General features: G+C 45.5%; 1 protein-coding gene and 1 long non-coding RNA gene across 2 annotated transcripts in view; both read right to left on the minus strand.

Moving 5' to 3' along the window:
* LOC117953077 (integrin alpha-V-like) overlaps positions 1 to 6,293 on the minus strand; it is a 26,865-nt gene that overhangs the window by 17,373 nt on the left and 3,199 nt on the right. The gene's annotated exons all lie outside the window — the stretch shown is intronic.
* On the minus strand, positions 5,260 to 6,136 carry LOC117952771. The gene is made up of 3 exons (XR_004658499.1): positions 6,052 to 6,136; positions 5,798 to 5,880; positions 5,260 to 5,337 (listed from the first exon to the last, which is right to left on the minus strand). It is a non-coding gene; the product is annotated as an uncharacterized LOC117952771 (long non-coding RNA).

Genomic DNA, 6,293 nt, shown 5'->3' on the forward strand with positions numbered 1-6,293 from the left:
TTCACAGGTTCTTGGAGCACAGGAAAGAAATTGATGTGGTACACAGCAGGTCGTTCCAGCCCTTTCCTGTAGAGAGAGTTTTAAGAGTTTAACGTTTTATCTTTCAGACTGGAACATACGACCACCTGCTATAAGTTTAGAGATCATTTTTGGATCATCGTGTTTATTTTAAAGACAAGATGTTTCATATGTTGTTGGTTTTTACCCAGAAAGACCATCTGGAGGCAGCGCTCGTTTCCACCGTAGTTGTCAGGCAACCCCACATGCCAGCGTTTGTAGTTGAATGTGGATCCATCAGACCACATCCACACGCCCTCCTGGAGGAGAAAGATCAGTTTACTGTAAAATCAGAAGAGGATCCTCCTTTTCCTGTTTCATTTAGAGTCATTTTCTTCTGTTCTTTTTTTCTGTCATCCAATTTAATTTTCTCAGTAGCTCAGAGATGAGTGACATCACTTCCTGTGATGATTAAAGTCTCACCAGCACTGAGTCAGAGCCTCCGATCCAGCAACAGGTTAAAAACATTTAAGATAAAAAAAGATAAACCTAATCCCGAGATGACACAGATGCAATCTCAGGACATCTCATTATAATACTGACATACCTTTGGACAATGCAGGACTTTTACTGTAACAAAGTATTATTACTTTTAGAGACTGAACTCCCCCAAAAACAGTCCCAGAAGTTGTTTGTTGAAGACGCAATTAGGACTCATATTTAGGTTTTAGTAGTGGCGCCCTCTAGTGGCCGTAGTAGAAAATAAGGAAGTAAAGTGATTCATTTTTAGCTCCTGTCATAACTACTACGACCACTAGAAATCTAAATATAGGTCAGGACAGTCTGGATAGCACTGCTGCACCTCGGCATCGATCCAACTCTTTCCCTGGAAGATGAAACTGAAACAGCGAGAGTTGAACTGAGTCCAACCAGGAGGACAGGGACCTAAAGGAGAAAAAGTTAAGATTTTCGTTACATAGAAGTTTACATTTTTTGTTGTTTGTGTGTGTGTGTGTGTGTGTGTGTGTGTGTGTGTGTCTCTCTCCCTTCTCCAGCTTGGTTGGTTATTACATGTGCTCACTCAGCTCCTTGGATAAAGGACGGAGGAGACCCTCATATTTTCTCCTCCCATCATTTCCGCGTGATGCAATCAGTCGAGAGCAGATGTACGGGAAGTTAACGTCTCGTCGTAAAGCCATGGACAGCGAGGTGTGTGTGGTGCCTGATGTTAAACTTGTGATGTACTATCAGGACTCCATCCTTCCAAATGTATAAAGGACTAAAAAAAGGTCAGTTCCCCTGCAGAGTAACTCAGGTTTTGGGTTGAATTAATTAATTAGAGAGGAAGGACACACACACACACACAGAAAAACTTAACAAATAAACAAACGAGTCAGAGATCCTGGACTGACCTGGGCACGAGGAGTTAGTTTCTCCACGACACTGTGATCACAAAAAGACGTATTAAACACGATCAGTCTGATTACAGGACTACTCTACTTAACTATATTTATACATCATCTTTGATACAAACATGCAGCCCAACGTGCTTCATAGAACAAACTTATCTAATATTTCAGCTTACAGTTTGCACTCAGCCTACATTAAAACTAGTAACATTATTAAATCCCTGTCTCATAATCTTACAGGCTGGGAAACCACTGCATTACACTGCATGTGCAACACATGGAGTTGTTTTTAAATTAATAGTTGCATCGTTTTTACTTACAGATGCAGCCGACAGTCCGATGGACAAACAGAGCAACGCAGCACACAGAAAGCCTGACGCCATCTGTGGAAAGACGTTCAACAAAGTCAACACAACACACAACTATTTAATATCAAACTGTATATATCTATGTTTGTGTGTGTGTGTGTGTGTGTATATTGTTTGATATTGAATTGTTTAACTAATTTAAAATGTCTAACTATTAAATACACTAAGTGTTCTCAAAGTATAAAATGTCCTTATGATGAATAAAGGATTAGTTGTTAAAAACAAAAATAGATTAAATGTGATAATAAATCTAATTACCTTTGCTGAGATTGATGATTGACAGAGAAGAAGAACAAGCTGATGTCTGTCACTGATAGAAATGTCCAGTATTTATATTTTATCAGTGCGTTGAGAGGGCTGCACGGTCCTTCAAGTTACGCCCGCACTTCCATAGTTACATAACACTTCTTCCAGGAAGAGGAGGAACATTTGGGCATTTCCTTTTTTTCACTGTATACTTTTACTCCACTAAATCTCAGAGGTAAATGTACAATTTACTGCACTACATTTATGTTACACATGAAGTTACTTTTTACAAAAAATAAACCCTGCCGTTGTCTGGCGCCTCAGAGGGTTCAGTCGGCAGATCGACCGACTCCTGCCCCCCCCCGTGTTTTTTTTGCGGACCCTCAAACTCCTGTTCCCGTTACCCTGTTGAAAGACTGGCACAGTGTACCCGTCGCCTGGCTCCAGTCCGGCGGACCCGTTGCCCGGCTCCAGTCCGGCGGACCCGTCGCCTGGCTCCAGTCCACCTGACCCGTTGCCTGGCTCCAGCCCGGCGGACCCGTCGCCCGGCTCCAGCCCGGCGGACCCGTCGCCTGGAGTCCACCTGACCCGTCGCCCGGCTCCAGTCCACCTGACCCGTCGCCTGGAGTCCACCTGACCCGTCGCCCGGCTCCAGTCCGGCGGATCCGTCGCCTGCCTCCAGTCCGCCTGACCCGTCGCCTGGCTCCAGTCCACCTGACCCGTCGCCTGCCTCCAGTCCGCCTGACCCGTCGCCCGGCTCCAGTCCACCTGACCCGTCGCCTGCCTCCAGTCCGCCTGACCCGTCGCCCGGCTCCAGCCCGGCTGACCCGTCGCCTGGCTCCAGTCCACCTGACCCGTTGCCCGGCTCCAGTCCACCTGACCCGTCGCCTGGAGTCCACCTGACCCGTCGCCCGGCTCCAGCCCGGCTGACCCGTCGCCCGGCTCCAGTCCGGCGGACATGAAAGATCATGTGACATGTAGATTTCACACAGGTGGACATCATTTCACTAATTATGTGTCTTTCTGATAAAATGACCTAAAACTTAATCGCAATTAGGCTTTTCATGTTGTCCTCATGTTGTCTTCATGTTGTCCTCATGTTGTCCTCATGTTGTCCTCATGTTGTCCTCATGTTGTCCTCATGTTGTCCTCATGTTGCCCTCATGTTGCCTTCATTCAATTCATTTCAATTTTATTTATAGTATCAATTCATAACAAGCGTTATCTCAAGACTCTTTACAGATAGAGTAGGTCTAGACCACACTCCAGAATTTACACAGACCGAACAGTTCCAGTGGATTACTCCAGAGCAAGCGACAGGGCCACAGTGGAGAGACCCAGGCTCTTGGTAGGCGGTGTCTGACGACAGGTTGGGATTAGAATAAAGAGTTGCGGTAACAGTCACAAAAAATAAATAAAATAAATTAAACAGTAGTTTGTTTGTAGTAGTTCTTTGTAGCATAGCAGGGCACTGTGGGCGTTACAAGGCACAGCAGGACGTAGCTGGGCGTAGCAGAGTTCATGTTGCCCCTTATGTTGTCTTCATGTTGTCTTCATGTTGTCTTCATGTTGTCCTCACGTTGTCTTCATCTTGTCTTCATCTTGTCCTCATGTTGCCCTCATGTTGCCCTCATGTTGTCTTCATCTTGTCTTCATCTTGTCCTCACGTTGTCTTCATCTTGTCCTCATGTTACCCTCATGTTGCCCTCATGTTGTCTTCATCTTGTCCTCATGTTGCCCTCATGTTGTCTTCATCTTGTCCTCATGTTGCCCTCATGTTGTCTTCATCTTGTCTTCATGTTGCCCTCATGTTGCCCTCATGTTGTCTTCATCTTGTCTTCATTTTGTCTTCATCTTGTCTTCATGTTGCCCTCATGTTGTCCTCACGTTGTCTTCATCTTGTCCTCATGTTGCCCTCATGTTGTCCTCATGTTGCCCTCATGTTGCCCTCATGTTGTCTTCATCTTGTCTTCATCTTGTCCTCATGTTGCCCTCATGTTGTCTTCATCTTGTCTTCATGTTGCCCTCATGTTGTCTTCATCTTGTCTATATTTTGTCTTCATCTTGTCTTCATGTTGCCCTCATGTTGCCCTCATGTTGTCCTCATGTTGTCTTCATCTTGTCTTCATGTTGCCCTCATGTTGCCCTCATGTTGTCCTCATGTTGTCCTCATGTTGCCCTCATGTTGTCCTCATGTTGTCTTCATCTTGTCTTCATGTTGCCCTCATGTTGCCCTCATGTTGCCCTCATGTTGTCTTCATCTTGTCTTCATGTTGTCTTCATCTTGTCTTCATTTTGTCTTCATGTTGTCTTCATGTTGCCCTCATGTTGCCCTCATCTTGTCTTCATCTTGTCTTCATCTTGTCTTCATGTTGCCCTCATGTTCTCTTCATCTTGTCTTCATCTTGTCTTCATGTTGCCCTCATCTTGTCTTCATCTTGTCTTCATCTTGTCTTCATGTTGCCCTCATGTTGTCTTCATCTAGTCTTCATCTTGTCTTCATGTTGCCCTCATGTTGCCCTCATGTTGTCTTCATCTTGTCCTCATGTTGCGCGTGCAGCATGCGCGTGGACCGAGCTCGGGAAAGACAAAACCACCTAGAGGCGTCTCCGGTAGCTGGGCTGCCGCTGGGATCACTACCCATTAACTACCCGGGGGGCGCTCTTTGGAGCAAACACTTGGCATTGCAAGTGGATCCTTGATTCAATATTTATGTAGCAGAACACTCGCCTTTCCCACGATGTGCTCTGCACACTCATGCAGCAGCTGTTACGAACTACAGGATTTCATTTCTGAGAGGAAGAATCTTTTCACCGTGATGTACCAAAAGCTAATGAGTAACGAAGATCTGAACCCCTGTTGTCCGGAGAGTCCCGGGTACCCACGCTGGTTTCATTTCATGTCACGTCTACTACAGCAGACCTGGCCCTTCGGGTCTCAAGGACCCGGACCGGAATTCTGTAGTATTCCTTCACTGCCTCGGCCTTCGGGTCTCTGGAACTAATAAAGGATAATTATTATTATTATTATTATTATTATTATTATTATTATTTTTATTATTGTTGTTATTATTATTAGGGCTAACAGGGTTATTATAACCTTTTAGTGGAGTAGAAGTAGAAAAGAGCAAAGTGAGAGAACTTAAGTTTCTTCTTGACTAAAGACAGAAAACATCATCCCAGAAGCAGATTTCTCTTTGAATCTTTATTGACGTTGTGAAATGTGAGATCTTCATTTCCTGCTTTCTTCTGATTGGTCAACGTGTCAGCAGGAAGCTGAGGTCACTACCAGGGTCGTACTCCAATGTGGGCTTTCCCCTAAAACACACACACATCGTTAGGATTATGGTTACTGGTTGATAGTTACTTTAGTTACTAGTTAGTGTGTCTGTGTATAGGCAGAGGTGTGTGTGTATGTGTGTGTGTGCATGACTCTGTGTCTGTGAGCCTGCGTGCGTGTGTGTGTGTCTCTGTGTGTGTGTGTCTGTGTGTGTTTGTGTGTGTGTCTGTGTGTGTGTCTGTGAGTGTTTGTGTGTGTGTCTGTGTGTGTGTGTGTCTGTGTGTCTGTCTGTGAGTGTGTGTGTCTGCCTGTGTGCGTGTGTGTCTGTGTGTGTCTGTGTGTGTGTGTCTGATGTGTGTGTGTCCGTGTGTGTGTGTGTGTGTCTGTGTGCGGGTATGTGTGTGTGTCTGTGTGTGTCTGTCTGTGTGTCTGTCTGTGTGTCTGTGTGTGTGTGTCTGTGTGTGTGTGTCTGTGTGTGTGTGTGTGTGTGTGTGTTACCTGGTGAAGAGTCTGGCCTTGGTGGTTCCCAGTAGCGTGGCTTTGTCTCCCTCCACCAGCAGCAGGGACCCCTCCCTCAGACCCTGAAGACAAACAAAATGGCCGTAGATTATCTGACAAAATGGCCGTAGATTATCTGACAAAATGGCCATACATGACCGGTGTTGTGATTAGCGCTGAAGACATGTACATTACACGGACTCAGCAGGACAAACCAAAGGTAACCATGGAAACAGTTGTAGTTGTAGTCTCACCAGGACACATGGGGTGTCGGCTTCTTCATGGTACTGAGTGATCCTCTGCTCCCGGGTCTCCTGCACAACAACAACGAAGTCAGGTGACCTAGAATATTACCATGAAGTACTATTAGTGTGTGTGTGTGTGTGTGTGTGTGTGTGTGTGTGTATATATATACACACACTTCTCCAGGACATGAACACCTGTTTCCTGGTGAAAGTCTGGTGTTTTCTCCTTAACTTCTCCAGGACATGAACAC

Source organism: Etheostoma cragini, chromosome 11, assembly GCF_013103735.1.
Source record: "Etheostoma cragini isolate CJK2018 chromosome 11, CSU_Ecrag_1.0, whole genome shotgun sequence".
In the NCBI taxonomy this organism is placed as follows: Eukaryota; Metazoa; Chordata; class Actinopteri; order Perciformes; family Percidae; genus Etheostoma; species Etheostoma cragini.